Here is a 20910-nt window from a genome sequence, read left to right as displayed (position 1 = left end):
GCCGAGTGCGGGCCGCTCATCATGCGTTTTGCTTTCACTCTTCAGGCGTTGCTGCTGTGAATCGGTGATGCGCTGCTACCTGCTTCTGCCTCAGTTTCGTCGGCACCAGTTCTAACGGCTACAAGAACTGATGTGGATAAGGGACAAAACTACATCGGCATCGAGGCTTTCCCATTTTCAAGACATGGCTTTGTGATGTCACCTGGAAATCTCGCTATAAAGCATGCACAGTTATAGACCTTCTTCATTGGGCGCGGCGAAATGGCCGAGTGCGGGCCGCTCATCATGCGTTTTGCTTTCACTCTTCAGGCGTTGCTGCTGTGAATCGGTGATGCGCTGCTACCTGCTTCTGCCTCAGTTTCGTCGCCACCAGTTCTAACGGCTACAAAAACTGATGTGGATAAAGGACAAAACTACATCGGCATCGAGGCTTTCCCATTTTCAAGACATGGCTTTGTGATGTCACCTGGAAATCTCGCTATAAAGCATGCACAGTTATAGACCTTCTTCATTGGGCGCGGCGAAATGGCCGAGTGCGGGCCGCTCATCATGCGTTTTGCTTTCACTCTTCAGGCGTTGCTGCTGTGAATCGGTGATGCGCTGCTACCTGCTTCTGCCTCAGTTTCGTCGGCACCAGTTCTAACGGCTACAAGAACTGATGTGGATAAAGGACAAAACTACATCGGCATCGAGGCTTTCCCATTTTCAAGACATGGCTTTGTGATGTCACCTGGAAATCTCGCTATTAAGCATGCACAGTTATAGACCTTCTTCATTGGGCGCGGCGAAATGGCCGAGTGCGGGCCGCTCATCATGCGTTTTGCTTTCACTCTTCAGGCGTTGCTGCTGTGAATCGGTGATGCGCTGCTACCTGCTTCTGCCTCAGTTTCGTCGGCACCAGTTCTAACGGCTACAAGAACTGATGTGGATAAAGGACAAAACTACATCGGCATCGAGGCTTTCCCATTTTCAAGACATGGCTTTGTGATGTCACCTGGAAATCTCGCTATAAAGCATGCACAGTTATAGACCTTCTTCATTGGGCGCGGCGAAATGGCCGAGTGCGGGCCGCTCATCATGCGTTTTGCTTTCACTCTTCAGGCGTTGCTGCTGTGAATCGGTGATGCGCTGCTACCTGCTTCTGCCTCAGTTTCGTCGGCACCAGTTCTAACGGCTACAAGAACTGATGTGGATAAGGGACAAAACTACATCGGCATCGAGGCTTTCCCATTTTCAAGACATGGCTTTGTGATGTCACCTGGAAATCTCGCTATAAAGCATGCACAGTTATAGACCTTCTTCATTGGGCGCGGCGAAATGGCCGAGTGCGGGCCGCTCATCATGCGTTTTGCTTTCACTCTTCGGGCGTTGCTGCTGTGAATCGGTGATGCGCTGCTACCTGCTTCTGCCTCAGTTTCGTCGCCACCAGTTCTAACGGCTACAAAAACTGATGTGGATAAAGGACAAAACAACATCGGCATCGAGGCTTTCCCATTTTCAAGACATGGCTTTGTGATGTCACCTGGAAATCTCGCTATAAAGCATGCACAGTTATAGACCTTCTTCATTGGGCGCGGCGAAATGGCCGAGTGCGGGCCGCTCATCATGCGTTTTGCTTTCACTCTTCAGGCGTTGCTGCTGTGAATCGGTGATGCGCTGCTACCTGCTTCTGCCTCAGTTTCGTCGGCACCAGTTCTAACGGCTACAAGAACTGATGTGGATAAAGGACAAAACTACATCGGCATCGAGGCTTTCCCATTTTCAAGACATGGCTTTGTGATGTCACCTTGAAATCTCGCTATAAAGCATGCACAGCTATAGACCTTCATTGGGCGCGGCGAAATGGCCGAGTGCGGGCCGCTCATCATGCGTTTTGCTTTCACTCTTCAGGCGTTGCTGCTGTGAATCGATGATGCGCTGCTACCTGCTTCTGCCTCAGTTTCGTCGGCACCAGTTCTAACGGCTACAAGAACTGATGTGGATAAAGGACAAAACTACATCGGCATCGAGGCTTTCCCATTTTCAAGACATGGCTTTGTGATGTCACCTGGAAATCTCGCTATAAAGCATGCACAGTTATAGACCTTCTTCATTGGGCGCGGCGAAATGGCCGAGTGCGGGCCGCTCATCATGCGTTTTGCTTTCACTCTTCAGGCATTGCTGCTGTGAATCGGTGATGCGCTGCTACCTGCTTCTGCCTCAGTTTTGTCGGCACCAGTTCTAACGGCTACAAGAACTGATGTGGATAAAGGACAAAACTACATTGTCATCGAGGCTTTCCCATTTTCAAGACATGGCTTTGTGATGTCACCTGGAAATCTCGCTATAAAGCATGCACAGTTATAGACCTTCTTCATTGGGCGCGGCGAAATGGCCGAGTGCGGGCCGCTCATCATGCGTTTTGCTTTCACTCTTCAGGCGTTGCTGCTGTGAATCGGTGATGCGCTGCTACCTGCTTCTGCCTCAGTTTTGTCGGCACCAGGTCTAACGGCTACAAGAACTGATGTGGATAAAGGACAAAACTACATCGGCATCGAGGCTTTCCCATTTTCAAGACATGGCTTTGTGATGTCACCTGGAAATCTCGCTATAAAGCATGCACAGTTATAGACCTTCTTCATTGGGCGCGGCGAAATGGCCGAGTGCGGGCCGCTCATCATGCGTTTTGCTTTCACTCTTCAGGCGTTGCTGCTGTGAATCGGTGATGCGCTGCTACCTGCTTCTGCCTCAGTTTCGTCGGCACCAGTTCTAACGGCTACAAGAACTGATGTGGATAAGGGACAAAACTACATCGGCATCGAGGCTTTCCCATTTTCAAGACATGGCTTTGTGATGTCACCTGGAAATCTCGCTATAAAGCATGCACAGTTATAGACCTTCTTCATTGGGCGCGGCGAAATGGCCGAGTGCGGGCCGCTCATCATGCGTTTTGCTTTCACTCTTCAGGCGTTGCTGCTGTGAATCGGTGATGCGCTGCTACCTGCTTCTGCCTCAGTTTCGTCGGCACCAGTTCTAACGGCTACAAAAACTGATGTGGATAAAGGACAAAACTACATCGGCATCGAGGCTTTCCCATTTTCAAGACATGGCTTTGTGATGTCACCTTGAAATCTCGCTATAAAGCATGCACAGCTATAGACCTTCATTGGGCGCGGCGAAATGGCCGAGTGCGGGCCGCTCATCATGCGTTTTGCTTTCACCCTTCAGGCGTTGCTGCTGTGAATCGGTGATGCGCTGCTACCTTCTTCTGCCTCAGTTACGTCGGCACCAGTTTTAACGGCTACAAGAACTGATGTGGATAAAGGACAAAACTACATCGTCATCGAGGCTTTCCCATTTTCAAGACATGGCTTTGTGATGTCACCTGGAAATCTCGCTATAAAGCATGCACAGTTATAGACCTTCTTCATTGGGCGCGGTGAAATGGCCGAGTGCGGGCCGCTCATCATGCGTTTTGCTTTCACTCTTCAGGCGTTGCTGCTGTGAATCGGTGATGCGCTGCTACCTGCTTCTGCCTCAGTTTCGTCGGCACCAGGTCTAACGGCTACAAGAACTGATGTGGATAAAGGACAAAACTACATCGGCATCGAGGCTTTCCCATTTTCAAGACATGGCTTTGTGATGTCACCTGGAAATCTCGCTATAAAGCATGCACAGTTATAGACCTTCTTCATTGGGCGCGGCGAAATGGCCGAGTGCGGGCCGCTCATCATGCGTTTTGCTTTCACTCTTCAGGCGTTGCTGCTGTGAATCGGTGATGCGCTGCCACCTGCTTCTGCCTCAGTTTCGTCGGCACCAGTTCTAACGGCTACAAGAACTGATGTGGATAAGGGACAAAACTACATCGGCATCGAGGCTTTCCCATTTTCAAGACATGGCTTTGTGATGTCACCTGGAAATCTCGCTATAAAGCATGCACAGTTATAGACCTTCTTCATTGGGCGCGGCGAAATGGCCGAGTGCGGGCCGCTCATCATGCGTTTTGCTTTCACTCTTCAGGCGTTGCTGCTGTGAATCGGTGATGCGCTGCTACCTGCTTCTGCCTCAGTTTCGTCGCCACCAGTTCTAACGGCTACAAAAACTGATGTGGATAAAGGACAAAACTACATCGGCATCGAGGCTTTCCCATTTTCAAGACATGGCTTTGTGATGTCACCTGGAAATCTCGCTATAAAGCATGCACAGTTATAGACCTTCTTCATTGGGCGCGGCGAAATGGCCGAGTGCGGGCCGCTCATCATGCGTTTTGCTTTCACTCTTCAGGCGTTGCTGCTGTGAATCGGTGATGCGCTGCTACCTGCTTCTGCCTCAGTTTCGTCGGCACCAGTTCTAACGGCTACAAGAACTGATGTGGATAAAGGACAAAACTACATCGGCATCGAGGCTTTCCCATTTTCAAGACATGGCTTTGTGATGTCACCTGGAAATCTCGCTATAAAGCATGCACAGTTATAGACCTTCTTCATTGGGCGCGGCGAAATGGCCGAGTGCGGGCCGCTCATCATGCATTTTGCTTTCAGTCTTCAGGCGTTGCTGCTGTGAATCGGTGATGCGCTGCTACCTGCTTCTGCCTCAGTTTCGTCGGCACCAGTTCTAACGGCTACAAGAACTGATGTGGATAAAGGACAAAACTACATCGGCATCGAGGCTTTCCCATTTTCAAGACATGGCTTTGTGATGTCACCTTGAAATCTCGCTATAAAGCATGCACAGCTATAGACCTTCATTGGGCGCGGCGAAATGGCCGAGTGCGGGCCGCTCATCATGCGTTTTGCTTTCACTCTTCAGGCGTTGCTGCTGTGAATCGGTGATGCGCTGCTACCTTCTTCTGCCTCAGTTACGTCGGCACCAGTTTTAACGGCTACAAGAACTGATGTGGATAAAGGACAAAACTACATCGTCATCGAGGCTTTCCCATTTTCACGACATGGCTTTGTGATGTCGCCTGGAAATCTCGCTATAAAGCATGCACAGTTATAGACCTTCTTCATTGGGCGCTGCGAAATGGCCGAGTGCGGGCCGCTCATCATGCGTTTTGCTTTCACTCTTCAGGCGTTGCTGCTGTGAATCGGTGATGCGCTGCTACCTGCTTCTGCCTCAGTTTTGTCGGCACCAGTTCTAACGGCTACAAGAACTGATGTGGATAAAGGACAAAACTACATTGTCATCGAGGCTTTCCCATTTTCAAGACATGGCTTTGTGATGTCACCTGGAAATCTCGCTATAAAGCATGCACAGTTATAGACCTTCTTCATTGGGCGCGGCGAAATGGCCGAGGGCGGGCCGCTCATCATGCGTTTTGCTTTCACTCTTCAGGCGTTGCTGCTGTGAATCGGTGATGCGCTGCTACCTGTTTCTGCCTCAGTTTCGTCGGCACCAGTTCTAACGGCTACAAAAACTGATGTGGATAAAGGACAAAACTACATCGGCATCGAGGCTTTCCCATTTTCAAGACATGGCTTTGTGATGTCACCTGGAAATCTCGCTATAAAGCATGCACAGTTATAGACCTTCTTCATTGGGCGCGGCGAAATGGCCGAGTGCGGGCCGCTCATCATGCGTTTTGCTTTCACTCTTCAGGCGTTGCTGCTGTGAATCGGTGATGAGCTGCTACCTGCTTCTGCCTCAGTTTCGTCGGCACCAGTTCTAACGGCTACAAGAACTGATGTGGATAAAGGACAAAACTACATCGGCATCGAGGCTTTCCCATTTTCAAGACATGGCTTTGTGATGTCACCTTGAAATCTCGCTATAAAGCATGCACAGCTATAGACCTTCATTGGGCGCGGCGAAATGGCCGAGTGCGGGCCGCTCATCATGCGCTTTGCTTTCACCCTTCAGGCGTTGCTGCTGTGAATCGGTGATGCGCTGCTACCTTCTTCTGCCTCAGTTACGTCGGCACCAGTTTTAACGGCTACAAGAACTGATGTGGATAAAGGACAAAACTACATCGTCATCGAGGCTTTCCCATTTTCAAGACATGGCTTTGTGATGTCACCTGGAAATCTCGCTATAAAGCATGCAAAGTTATAGACCTTCTTCATTGGGCGCGGCGAAATGGCCGAGTGCGGGCCGCTCATCATGCGTTTTGCTTTCACTCTTCAGGCGTTGCTGCTGTGAATCGGTGATGCGCTGCTACCTGCTTCTGCCTCAGTTTCGTCGGCACCAGGTCTAACGGCTACAAGAACTGATGTGGATAAAGGACAAAACTACATCGGCATCGAGGCTTTCCCATTTTCAAGACATGGCTTTGTGATGTCACCTGGAAATCTCGCTATAAAGCATGCACAGTTATAGACCTTCTTCATTGGGCGCGGCGAAATGGCCGAGTGCGGGCCGCTCATCATGCGTTTTGCTTTCACTCTTCAGGCGTTGCTGCTGTGAATCGGTGATGCGCTGCCACCTGCTTCTGCCTCAGTTTCGTCGGCACCAGTTCTAACGGCTACAAGAACTGATGTGGATAAGGGACAAAACTACATCGGCATCGAGGCTTTCCCATTTTCAAGACATGGCTTTGTGATGTCACCTGGAAATCTCGCTATAAAGCATGCACAGTTATAGACCTTCTTCATTGGGCGCGGCGAAATGGCCGAGTGCGGGCCGCTCATCATGCGTTTTGCTTTCACTCTTCAGGCGTTGCTGCTGTGAATCGGTGATGCGCTGCTACCTGCTTCTGCCTCAGTTTCGTCGCCACCAGTTCTAACGGCTACAAAAACTGATGTGGATAAAGGACAAAACTACATCGGCATCGAGGCTTTCCCATTTTCAAGACATGGCTTTGTGATGTCACCTGGAAATCTCGCTATAAAGCATGCACAGTTATAGACCTTCTTCATTGGGCGCGGCGAAATGGCCGAGTGCGGGCCGCTCATCATGCGTTTTGCTTTCACTCTTCACGCGTTGCTGCTGTGAATCGGTGATGCGCTGCTACCTGCTTCTGCCTCAGTTTCGTCGGCACCAGTTCTAACGGCTACAAGAACTGATGTGGATAAAGGACAAAACTACATCGGCATCGAGGCTTTCCCATTTTCAAGACATGGCTTTGTGATGTCACCTGGAAATCTCGCTATAAAGCATGCACAGTTATAGACCTTCTTCATTGGGCGCGGCGAAATGGCCGAGTGCGGGCCGCTCATCATGCATTTTGCTTTCACTCTTCAGGCGTTGCTGCTGTGAATCGGTGATGCGCTGCTACCTGCTTCTGCCTCAGTTTCGTCGGCACCAGTTCTAATGGCTACAAGAACTGATGTGGATAAAGGACAAAACTACATCGGCATCGAGGCTTTCCCATTTTCAAGACATGGCTTTGTGATGTCACCTTGAAATCTCGCTATAAAGCATGCACAGCTATAGACCTTCATTGGGCGCGGCGAAATGGCCGAGTGCGGGCCGCTCATCATGCGTTTTGCTTTCACTCTTCAGGCGTTGCTGCTGTGAATCGGTGATGCGCTGCTACCTTCTTCTGCCTCAGTTACGTCGGCACCAGTTTTAACGGCTACAAGAACTGATGTGGATAAAGGACAAAACTACATCGTCATCGAGGCTTTCCCATTTTCACGACATGGCTTTGTGATGTCGCCTGGAAATCTCGCTATAAAGCATGCACAGTTATAGACCTTCTTCATTGGGCGCGGCGAAATGGCCGAGTGCGGGCCGCTCATCATGCGTTTTGCTTTCACTCTTCAGGCGTTGCTGCTGTGAATCGGTGATGCGCTGCTACCTGCTTCTGTCTCAGTTTTGTCGGCACCAGTTCTAACGGCTACAAGAACTGATGTGGATAAAGGACAAAACTACATTGTCATCGAGGCTTTCCCATTTTCAAGACATGGCTTTGTGATGTCACCTGGAAATCTCGCTATAAAGCATGCACAGTTATAGACCTTCTTCATTGGGCGCGGCGAAATGGCCGAGTGCGGGCCGCTCATCATGCGTTTTGCTTTCACTCTTCAGGCGTTGCTGCTGTGAATCGGTGATGCGCTGCTACCTGCTTCTGCCTCAGTTTTGTCGGCACCAGGTCTAACGGCTGCAAGAACTGATGTGGATAAAGGACAAAACTACATCGGCATCGAGGCTTTCCCATTTTCAAGACATGGCTTTGTGATGTCACCTGGAAATCTCGCTATAAAGCATGCACAGTTATAGACATTCTTCATTGGGCGCGGCGAAATGGCCGAGTGCGGGCCGCTCATCATGCGTTTTGCTTTCACTCTTCAGGCGTTGCTGCTGTGAATCGGTGATGCGCTGCTACCTGCTTCTGCCTCAGTTTCGTCGGCACCAGTTCTAACGGCTACAAGAACTGATGTGGATAAGGGACAAAACTACATCGGCATCGAGGCTTTCCCATTTTCAAGACATGGCTTTGTGATGTCACCTGGAAATCTCGCTATAAAGCATGCACAGTTATAGACCTTCTTCATTGGGCGCGGCGAAATGGCCGAGTGCGGGCCGCTCATCATGCGTTTTGCTTTCACTCTTCAGGCGTTGCTGCTGTGAATCGGTGATGCGCTGCTACCTGCTTCTGCCTCAGTTTCGTCGCCACCAGTTCTAACGGCTACAAAAACTGATGTGGATAAAGGACAAAACTACATCGGCATCGAGGCTTTCCCATTTTCAAGACATGGCTTTGTGATGTCACCTGGAAATCTCGCTATGAAGCATGCACAGTTATAGACCTTCTTCATTGGGCGCGGCGAAATGGCCGAGTGCGGGCCGCTCATCATGCGTTTTGCTTTCACTCTTCAGGCGTTGCTGCTGTGAATCGGTGATGCGCTGCTACCTGCTTCTGCCTCAGTTTCGTCGGCACCAGTTCTAACGGCTACAAGAACTGATGTGGATAAAGGACAAAACTACATCGGCATCGAGGCTTTCCCATTTTCAAGACATGGCTTTGTGATGTCACCTTGAAATCTCGCTATAAAGCATGCACAGCTATAGACCTTCATTGGGCGCGGCGAAATGGCCGAGGGCGGGCCGCTCATCATGCGTTTTGCTTTCACTCTTCAGGCGTTGCTGCTGTGAATCGGTGATGCGCTGCTACCTGTTTCTGCCTCAATTTCGTCGGCACCAGTTCTAACGGCTACAAGAACTGATGTGGATAAAGGACAAAACTACATCGGCATCGAGGCTTTCCCATTTTCACGACATGGCTGTGTGATGTCGCCTGGAAATCTCGCTATAAAGCATGCACAGCTATAGACCTTCATTGGGCGCGGCGAAATGGCCGAGTGCGGGCCGCTCATCATGCGTTTTGCTTTCACTCTTCAGGCGTTGCTGCTGTGAATCGGTGATGCGCTGCTACCTTCTTCTGCCTCAGTTACGTCGGCACCAGTTTTAACGGCTACAAGAACTGATGTGGATAAAGGACAAAACTACATCGTCATCGAGGCTTTCCCATTTTCACGACATGGCTTTGTGATGTCGCCTGGAAATCTCGCTATAAAGCATGCACAGTTATAGACCTTCTTCATTGGGCGCTGCGAAATGGCCGAGTGCGGGCCGCTCATCATGCGTTTTGCTTTCACTCTTCAGGCGTTGCTGCTGTGAATCGGTGATGCGCTGCTACCTGCTTCTGCCTCAGTTTTGTCGGCACCAGTTCTAACGGCTACAAGAACTGATGTGGATAAAGGACAAAACTACATTGTCATCGAGGCTTTCCCATTTTCAAGACATGGCTTTGTGATGTCACCTGGAAATCTCGCTATAAAGCATGCACAGTTATAGACCTTCTTCATTGGGCGCGGCGAAATGGCCGAGGGCGGGCCGCTCATCATGCGTTTTGCTTTCACTCTTCAGGCGTTGCTGCTGTGAATCGGTGATGCGCTGCTACCTGTTTCTGCCTCAGTTTCGTCGGCACCAGTTCTAACGGCTACAAAAACTGATGTGGATAAAGGACAAAACTACATCGGCATCGAGGCTTTCCCATTTTCAAGACATGGCTTTGTGATGTCACCTGGAAATCTCGCTATAAAGCATGCACAGTTATAGACCTTCTTCATTGGGCGCGGCGAAATGGCCGAGTGCGGGCCGCTCATCATGCGTTTTGCTTTCACTCTTCAGGCGTTGCTGCTGTGAATCGGTGATGCGCTGCTACCTGCTTCTGCCTCAGTTTCGTCGGCACCAGTTCTAACGGCTACAAGAACTGATGTGGATAAAGGACAAAACTACATCGGCATCGAGGCTTTCCCATTTTCAAGACATGGCTTTGTGATGTCACCTGGAAATCTCGCTATAAACATGCACAGTTATAGACCTTCTTCATTGGGCGCGGCGAAATGGCCGAGTGCGGGCCGCTCATCATGCGTTTTGCTTTCAGTCTTCAGGCGTTGCTGCTGTGAATCGGTGATGCGCTGCTACCTGCTTCTGCCTCAGTTTCGTCGGCACCAGTTCTAACGGCTACAAGAACTGATGTGGATAAAGGACAAAACTACATCGGCATCGAGGCTTTCCCATTTTCAAGACATGGCTTTGTGATGTCACCTGGAAATCTCGCTATAAAGCATGCACAGTTATAGACCTTCTTCATTGGGCGCGGCGAAATGGCCGAGTGCGGGCCGCTCATCATGCGTTTTGCTTTCACTCTTCAGGCGTTGCTGCTGTGAATCGGTGATGCGCTGCTACCTGCTTCTGCCTCAGTTTTGTCGGCACCAGTTCTAACGGCTACAAGAACTGATGTGGATAAAGGACAAAACTACATTGTCATCGAGGCTTTTCCATTTTCAAGACATGGCTTTGTGATGTCACCTGGAAATCTCGCTATAAAGCATGCACAGTTATACACCTTCTTCATTGGGCGCGGCGAAATGGCCGAGTGCGGGCCGCTCATCATGCGTTTTCCTTTCACTCTTCAGGCGTTGCTGCTGTGAATCGGTGATGCGCTGCTACCTGCTTCTGCCTCAGTTTTGTCGGCACCAGGTCTAACGGCTACAAGAACTGATGTGGATAAAGGACAAAACTACATCGGCATCGAGGCTTTCCCATTTTCAAGACATGGCTTTGTGATGTCACCTGGAAATCTCGCTATAAAGCATGCACAGTTATAGACCTTCTTCATTGGGCGCGGCGAAATGGCCGAGTGCGGGCCGCTCATCATGCGTTTTGCTTTCACTCTTCAGGCGTTGCTGCTGTGAATCGGTGATGCGCTGCTACCTGCTTCTGCCTCAGTTTCGTCGGCACCAGTTCTAACGGCTACAAGAACTGATGTGGATAAGGGACAAAACTACATCGGCATCGAGGCTTTCCCATTTTCAAGACATGGCTTTGTGATGTCACCTGGAAATCTCGCTATAAAGCATGCACAGTTATAGACCTTCTTCATTGGGCGCGGCGAAATGGCCGAGTGCGGGCCGCTCATCATGCGTTTTGCTTTCACTCTTCAGGCGTTGCTGCTGTGAATCGGTGATGCGCTGCTACCTGCTTCTGCCTCAGTTTCGTCGCCACCAGTTCTAACGGCTACAAAAACTGATGTGGATAAAGGACAAAACTACATCGGCATCGAGGCTTTCCCATTTTCAAGACATGGCTTTGTGATGTCACCTGGAAATCTCGCTATAAAGCATGCACAGTTATAGACCTTCTTCATTGGGCGCGGCGAAATGGCCGAGTGCGGGCCGCTCATCATGCGTTTTGCTTTCACTCTTCAGGCGTTGCTGCTGTGAATCGGTGATGCGCTGCTACCTTCTTCTGCCTCAGTTACGTCGGCACCAGTTTTAACGGCTACAAGAACTGATGTGGATAAAGGACAAAACTACATCGTCATCGAGGCTTTCCCATTTTCACGACATGGCTTTGTGATGTCGCCTGGAAATCTCGCTATAAAGCATGCACAGTTATAGACCTTCTTCATTGGGCGCGGCGAAATCGCCGAGTGCGGGCCGCTCATCATGCGTTTTGCTTTCACTCTTCAGGCGTTGCTGCTGTGAATCGGTGATGCGCTGCTACCTGCTTCTGCCTCAGTTTCGTCGGCACCAGTTCTAACGGCTACAAGAACTGATGTGGATAAGGGACAAAACTACATCGGCATCGAGGCTTTCCCATTTTCAAGACATGGCTTTGTGATGTCACCTGGAAATCTCGCTATAAAGCATGCACAGTTATAGACCTTCTTCATTGGGCGCGGCGAAATGGCCGAGTGCGGGCCGCTCATCATGCGTTTTGCTTTCACTCTTCAGGCGTTGCTGCTGTGAATCGGTGATGCGCTGCTACCTGCTTCTGCCTCAGTTTCGTCGCCACCAGTTCTAACGGCTACAAAAACTGATGTGGATAAAGGACAAAACTACATCGGCATCGAGGCTTTCCCATTTTCAAGACATGGCTTTGTGATGTCACCTGGAAATCTCGCTATAAGGCATGCACAGTTATAGACCTTCTTCATTGGGCGCGGCGAAATGGCCGAGTGCGGGCCGCTCATCATGCGTTTTGCTTTCACTCTTCAGGCGTTGCTGCTGTGAATCGGTGATGCGCTGCTACCTGCTTCTGCCTCAGTTTCGTCGGCACCAGTTCTAATGGCTACAAGAACTGATGTGGATAAAGGACAAAACTACATCGGCATCGAGGCTTTCCCATTTTCAAGACATGGCTTTGTGATGTCACCTTGAAATCTCGCTATAAAGCATGCACAGCTATAGACCTTCATTGGGCGCGGCGAAATGGCCGAGTGCGGGCCGCTCATCATGCGTTTTGCTTTCACCCTTCAGGCGTTGCTGCTGTGAATCGGTGATGCGCTGCTACCTTCTTCTGCCTCAGTTACGTCGGCACCAGTTTTAACGGCTACAAGAACTGATGTGGATAAAGGACAAAACTACATCGTCATCGAGGCTTTCCCATTTTCACGACATGGCTTTGTGATGTCGCCTGGAAATCTCGCTATAAAGCATGCACAGTTATAGACCTTCTTCATTGGGCGCGGCGAAATGGCCGAGGGCGGGCCGCTCATCATGCGTTTTGCTTTCACTCTTCAGGCGTTGCTGCTGTGAATCGGTGATGCGCTGCTACCTGTTTCTGCCTCAGTTTCGTCGGCACCAGTTCTAACGGCTACAAGAACTGATGTGGATAAAGGACAAAACTACATCGGCATCGAGGCTTTCCCATTTTCAAGACATGGCTTTGTGATGTCACCTGGAAATCTCGCTATAAAGCATGCACAGTTATAGACCTTCTTCATTGGGCGCGGCGAAATGGCCGAGTGCGGGCCGCTCATCATGCGTTTTGCTTTCACTCTTCAGGCGTTGCTGCTGTGAATCGGTGATGCGCTGCTACCTGCTTCTGCCTCAGTTTCGTCGGCACCAGTTCTAACGGCTACAAGAACTGATGTGGATAAAGGACAAAACTACATCGTCATCGAGGCTTTCCCATTTTCAAGACATGGCTTTGTGATGTCACCTGGAAATCTCGCTATAAAGCATGCACAGTTATAGACCTTCTTCATTGGGCGCGGCGAAATGGCCGAGTGCGGGCCGCTCATCATGCGTTTTGCTTTCACTCTTCAGGCGTTGCTGCTGTGAATCGGTGATGCGCTGCTACCTTCTTCTGCCTCAGTTACGTCGGCACCAGTTTTAACGGCTACAAGAACTGATGTGGATAAAGGACAAAACTACATCGTCATCGAGGCTTTCCCATTTTCACGACATGGCTTTGTGATGTCGCCTGGAAATCTCGCTATAAAGCATGCACAGTTATAGACCTTCTTCATTGGGCGCGGCGAAATGGCCGAGGGCGGGCCGCTCATCATGCGTTTTGCTTTCACTCTTCAGGCGTTGCTGCTGTGAATCGGTGATGCGCTGCTACCTGTTTCTGCCTCAGTTTCGTCGGCACCAGTTCTAACGGCTACAAGAACTGATGTGGATAAAGGACAAAACTACATCGGCATCGAGGCTTTCCCATTTTCAAGACATGGCTTTGTGATGTCACCTGGAAATCTCGCTATAAAGCATGCACAGTTATAGACCTTCTTCATTGGGCGCGGCGAAATGGCCGAGTGCGGGCCGCTCATCATGCGTTTTGCTTTCACTCTTCAGGCGTTGCTGCTGTGAATCGGTGATGCGCTGCTACCTGCTTCTGCCTCAGTTTCGTCGGCACCAGTTCTAACGGCTACAAGAACTGATGTGGATAAAGGACAAAACTACATCGGCATCGAGGCTTTCCCATTTTCAAGACATGGCTTTGTGATGTCACCTGGATATCTCGCTATAAACATGCACAGTTATAGACCTTCTTCATTGGGCGCGGCGAAATGGCCGAGTGCGGGCCGCTCATCATGCGTTTTGCTTTCAGTCTTCAGGCGTTGCTGCTGTGAATCGGTGATGCGCTGCTACCTGCTTCTGCCTCAGTTTCGTCGGCACCAGTTCTAACGGCTACAAGAACTGATGTGGATAAAGGACAAAACTACATCGGCATCGAGGCTTTCCCATTTTCAAGACATGGCTTTGTGATGTCACCTGGAAATCTCGCTATAAAGCATGCACAGTTATAGACCTTCTTCATTGGGCGCGGCGAAATGGCCGAGTGCGGGCCGCTCATCATGCGTTTTGCTTTCACTCTTCAGGCGTTGCTGCTGTGAATCGGTGATGCGCTGCTACCTGCTTCTGCCTCAGTTTTGTAGGCACCAGTTCTAACGGCTACAAGAACTGATGTGGATAAAGGACAAAACTACATTGTCATCGAGGCTTTCCCATTTTCAAGACATGGCTTTGTGATGTCACCTGGAAATCTCGCTATAAAGCATGCACAGTTATAGACCTTCTTCATTGGGCGCGGCGAAATGGCCGAGTGCGGGCCGCTCATCATGCGTTTTCCTTTCACTCTTCAGGCGTTGCTGCTGTGAATCGGTGATGCGCTGCTACCTGCTTCTGCCTCAGTTTTGTCGGCACCAGGTCTAACGGCTACAAGAACTGATGTGGATAAAGGACAAAACTACATCGGCATCGAGGCTTTCCCATTTTCAAGACATGGCTTTGTGATGTCACCTGGAAATCTCGCTATAAAGCATGCACAGTTATAGACCTTCTTCATTGGGCGCGGCGAAATGGCCGAGTGCGGGCCGCTCATCATGCGTTTTGCTTTCACTCTTCAGGCGTTGCTGCTGTGAATCGGTGATGCGCTGCTACCTGCTTCTGCCTCAGTTTCGTCGGCACCAGTTCTAACGGCTACAAGAACTGATGTGGATAAGGGACAAAACTACATCGGCATCGAGGCTTTCCCATTTTCAAGACATGGCTTTGTGATGTCACCTGGAAATCTCGCTATAAAGCATGCACAGTTATAGACCTTCTTCATTGGGCGCGGCGAAATGGCCGAGTGCGGGCCGCTCATCATGCGTTTTGCTTTCACCCTTCAGGCGTTGCTGCTGTGAATCGGTGATGCGCTGCTACCTTCTTCTGCCTCAGTTACGTCGGCACCAGTTTTAACGGCTACAAGAACTGATGTGGATAAAGGACAAAACTACATCGTCATCGAGGCTTTCCCATTTTCACGACATGGCTTTGTGATGTCGCCTGGAAATCTCGCTATAAAGCATGCACAGTTATAGACCTTCTTCATTGGGCGCGGCGAAATGGCCGAGGGCGGGCCGCTCATCATGCGTTTTGCTTTCACTCTTCAGGCGTTGCTGCTGTGAATCGGTGATGCGCTGCTACCTGTTTCTGCCTCAGTTTCGTCGGCACCAGTTCTAACGGCTACAAGAACTGATGTGGATAAAGGACAAAACTACATCGGCATCGAGGCTTTCCCATTTTCAAGACATGGCTTTGTGATGTCACCTGGAAATCTCGCTATAAAGCATGCACAGTTATAGACCTTCTTCATTGGGCGCGGCGAAATGGCCGAGTGCGGGCCGCTCATCATGCGTTTTGCTTTCGCTCTTCAGGCGTTGCTGCTGTGAATCGGTGATGCGCTGCTACCTGCTTCTGCCTCAGTTTCGTCGGCACCAGTTCTAACGGCTACAAGAACTGATGTGGATAAAGGACAAAACTACATCGTCATCGAGGCTTTCCCATTTTCAAGACATGGCTTTGTGATGTCACCTGGAAATCTCGCTATAAAGCATGCACAGTTATAGACCTTCTTCATTGGGCGCGGCGAAATGGCCGAGTGCGGGCCGCTCATCATGCGTTTTGCTTTCACTCTTCAGGCGTTGCTGCTGTGAATCGGTGATGCGCTGCTACCTTCTTCTGCCTCAGTTACGTCGGCACCAGTTTTAACGGCTACAAGAACTGATGTGGATAAAGGACAAAACTACATCGTCATCGAGGCTTTCCCATTTTCACGACATGGCTTTGTGATGTCGCCTGGAAATCTCGCTATAAAGCATGCACAGTTATAGACCTTCTTCATTGGGCGCGGCGAAATGGCCGAGGGCGGGCCGCTCATCATGCGTTTTGCTTTCACTCTTCAGGCGTTGCTGCTGTGAATCGGTGATGCGCTGCTACCTGTTTCTGCCTCAGTTTCGTCGGCACCAGTTCTAACGGCTACAAGAACTGATGTGGATAAAGGACAAAACTACATCGGCATCGAGGCTTTCCCATTTTCAAGACATGGCTTTGTGATGTCACCTGGAAATCTCGCTATAAAGCATGCACAGTTATAGACCTTCTTCATTGGGCGCGGCGAAATGGCCGAGTGCGGGCCGCTCATCATGCGTTTTGCTTTCACTCTTCAGGCGTTGCTGCTGTGAATCGGTGATGCGCTGCTACCTGCTTCTGCCTCAGTTTCGTCGGCACCAGTTCTAACGGCTACAAGAACTGATGTGGATAAAGGACAAAACTACATCGTCATCGAGGCTTTCCCATTTTCAAGACATGGCTTTGTGATGTCACCTGGAAATCTCGCTATAAAGCATGCACAGTTATAGACCTTCATTGGGCGCGGCGAAATGGCCGAGTGCGGGCCGGTCATCATGCGTTTTGCTTTCACTCTTCAGGCGTTGCTGCTGTGAATCGGTGATGCACTGCTACCTTCTTCTGCCTCAGTTACGTCGGCACCAGTTTTAACGGCTACAAGAACTGATGTGGATAAAGGACAAAACTACATCGTCATCGAGGCTTTCCCATTTTCACGACATGGCTTTGTGATGTCGCCTGGAAATCTCGCTATAAAGCATGCACAGTTATAGACCTTCTTCATTGGGCGCGGCGAAATGGCCGAGGGCGGGCCGCTCATCATGCGTTTTGCTTTCACTCTTCAGGCGTTGCTGCTGTGAATCGGTGATGCGCTGCTACCTGTTTCTGCCTCAGTTTCGTCGGCACCAGTTCTAACGGCTACAAGAACTGATGTGGATAAAGGACAAAACTACATCGGCATCGAGGCTTTCCCATTTTCAAGACATGGCTTTGTGATGTCACCTGGAAATCTCGCTATAAAGCATGCACAGTTATAGACCTTCTTCATTGGGCGCGGCGAAATGGCCGAGTGCGGGCCGCTCATCATGCGTTTTGCTTTCACTCTTCAGGCGTTGCTGCTGTGAATCGGTGATGTGCTGCTACCTGCTTCTGCCTCAGTTTCGTCGGCACCAGTTCTAACGGCTACAAGAACTGATGTGGATAAAGGACAAAACTACATCGGCATCGAGGCTTTCCCATTTTCAAGACATGGCTTTGTGATGTCACCTGGAAATCTCGCTATAAACATGCACAGTTATAGACCTTCTTCATTGGGCGCGGCGAAATGGCCGAGTGCGGGCCGCTCATCATGCGTTTTGCTTTCAGTCTTCAGGCGTTGCTGCTGTGAATCGGTGATGCGCTGCTACCTGCTTCTGCCTCAGTTTCGTCGGCACCAGTTCTAACGGCTACAAGAACTGATGTGGATAAAGGACAAAACTACATCGGCATCGAGGCTTTCCCATTTTCAAGACATGGCTTTGTGATGTCACCTGGAAATCTCGCTATAAAGCATGCACAGTTATAGAACTTCTTCATTGGGCGCGGCGAAATGGCCGAGTGCGGGCCGCTCATCATGCGTTTTGCTTTCACTCTTCAGGCGTTGCTGCTGTGAATCGGTGATGCGCTGCTACCTGCTTCTGCCTCAGTTTCGTCGGCACCAGTTCTAACGGCTACAAGAACTGATGAGGATAAAGGACAAAACTACACGTCATCGAGGCTTTCCCATTTTCAAGACATGGCTTTGTGATGTCACCTGGAAATCTCGCTATAAAACATGCACAGTTATAGACCTTCTTCATTGGGCGCGGCGAAATGGCCGAGTGCGGGCCGCTCATCATGCGTTTTGCTTTCACTCTTCAGGCGTTGCTGCTGTGAATCGGTGATGCGCTGCTACCTGCTTCTGCCTCAGTTTCGTCGGCACCAGTTCTAACGGCTACAAGAACTGATGTGGATAAAGGACAAAACTACATCGTCATCGAGGCTTTCCCATTTTGAAGACATGGCTTTGTGATGTCACCTGGAAATCTCGCTATAAAGCATGCACAGTTATAGACCTTCTTCATTGGGCGCGGCGAAATGGCCGAGTGCGGGCCGCTCATCATGCGTTTTGCTTTCACTCTTCAGGCGTTGCTGCTGTGAATCGGTGATGCGCTGCTACCTGCTTCTGCCTCAGTTTCGTCGGCACCAGGTCTAACGGCTACAAGAACTGATGTGGATAAAGGACAAAACTACATCGGCATCGAGGCTTTCCCATTTTCAAGACATGGCTTTGTGATGTCACCTGGAAATCTCGCTATAAAGCATGCACAGTTATAGACCTTCTTCATTGGGCGCGGCGAAATGGCCGAGTGCGGGCCGCTCATCATGCGTTTTGCTTTCACTCTTCAGGCGTTGCTGCTGTGAATCGGTGATGCGCTGCTACCTGCTTCTGCCTCAGTTTCGTCGGCACCAGTTCTAACGGCTACAAGAACTGATGTGGATAAGGGACAAAACTACATCGGCATCGAGGCTTTCCCATTTTCAAGACATGGCTTTGTGATGTCACCTGGAAATCTCGCTATAAAGCATGCACAGTTATAGACCTTCTTCATTGGGCGCGGCGAAATGGCCGAGTGCGGGCCGCTCATCATGCGTTTTGCTTTCACTCTTCAGGCGTTGCTGCTGTGAATCGGTGATGCGCTGCTACCTGCTTCTGCCTCAGTTTCGTCGCCACCAGTTCTAACGGCTACAAAAACTGATGTGGATAAAGGACAAAACTACATCGGCATCGAGGCTTTCCCATTTTCAAGACATGGCTTTGTGATGTCACCTGGAAATCTCGCTATAAAGCATGCACAGTTATAGACCTTCTTCATTGGGCGCGGCGAAATGGCCGAGTGCGGGCCGCTCATCATGCGTTTTGCTTTCACTCTTCAGGCGTTGCTGCTGTGAATCGGTGATGCGCTGCTACCTGCTTCTGCCTCAGTTTCGTCGGCACCAGTTCTAACGGCTACAAGAACTGATGTGGATAAAGGACAAAACTACATCGGCATCGAGGCTTTCCCATTTTCAAGACATGGCTTTGTGATGTCACCTGGAAATCTCGCTATAAACATGCACAGTTATAGACCTTCTTCATTGGGCGCGGCGAAATGGCCGAGGGCGGGCCGCTCATCATGCGTTTTGCTTTCACTCTTCAGGCGTTGCTGCTGTGAATCGGTGATGCGCTGCTACCTGTTTCTGCCTCAATTTCGTCGGCACCAGTTCTAACGGCTACAAGAACTGATGTGGATAAAGGACAAAACTACATCGGCATCGAGGCTTTCCCATTTTCACGACATGGCTTTGTGATGTCGCCTGGAAATCTCGCTATAAAGCATGCACAGCTATAGACCTTCATTGGGCGCGGCGAAATGGCCGAGTGCGGGCCGCTCATCATGCGTTTTGCTTTCACTCTTCAGGCGTTGCTGCTGTGAATCGGTGATGCGCTGCTACCTTCTTCTGCCTCAGTTACGTCGGCACCAGTTTTAACGGCTACAAGAACTGATGTGGATAAAGGACAAAACTACATCGTCATCGAGGCTTTCCCATTTTCACGACATGGCTTTGTGATGTCGCCTGGAAATCTCGCTATAAAGCATGCACAGTTATAGACCTTCTTCATTGGGCGCTGCGAAATGGCCGAGTGCGGGCCGCTCATCATGCGTTTTGCTTTCACTCTTCAGGCGTTGCTGCTGTGAATCGGTGATGCGCTGCTACCTGCTTCTGCCTCAGTTTTGTCGGCACCAGTTCTAACGGCTACAAGAACTGATGTGGATAAAGGACAAAACTACATTGTCATCGAGGCTTTCCCATTTTCAAGACATGGCTTTGTGATGTCACCTGGAAATCTCGCTATAAAGCATGCACAGTTATAGACCTTCTTCATTGGGCGCGGCGAAATGGCCGAGGGCGGGCCGCTCATCATGCGTTTTGCTTTCACTCTTCAGGCGTTGCTGCTGTGAATCGGTGATGCGCTGCTACCTGTTTCTGCCTCAGTTTCGTCGGCACCAGTTCTAACGGCTACAAAAACTGATGTGGATAAAGGACAAAACTACATCGGCATCGAGGCTTTCCCATTTTCAAGACATGGCTTTGTGATGTCACCTGGAAATCTCGCTATAAAGCATGCACAGTTATAGACCTTCTTCATTGGGCGCGGCGAAATGGCCGAGTGCGGGCCGCTCATCATGCGTTTTGCTTTCACTCTTCAGGCGTTGCTGCTGTGAATCGGTGATGCGCTGCTACCTGCTTCTGCCTCAGTTTCGTCGGCACCAGTTCTAACGGCTACAAGAACTGATGTGGATAAAGGACAAAACTACATCGGCATCGAGGCTTTCCCATTTTCAAGACATGGCTTTGTGATGTCACCTGGAAATCTCGCTATAAACATGCACAGTTATAGACCTTCTTCATTGGGCGCGGCGAAATGGCCGAGTGCGGGCCGCTCATCATGCGTTTTGCTTTCAGTCTTCAGGCGTTGCTGCTGTGAATCGGTGATGCGCTGCTACCTGCTTCTGCC

This window comes from Amblyomma maculatum, chromosome 3 (assembly GCF_055883805.1).
Source record: "Amblyomma maculatum isolate TAMU_Amacu chromosome 3, ASM5588380v1, whole genome shotgun sequence".
Classification (NCBI taxonomy): Eukaryota; Metazoa; Arthropoda; class Arachnida; order Ixodida; family Ixodidae; genus Amblyomma; species Amblyomma maculatum.
Note: the sequence above shows the minus strand (reverse complement) of the source record.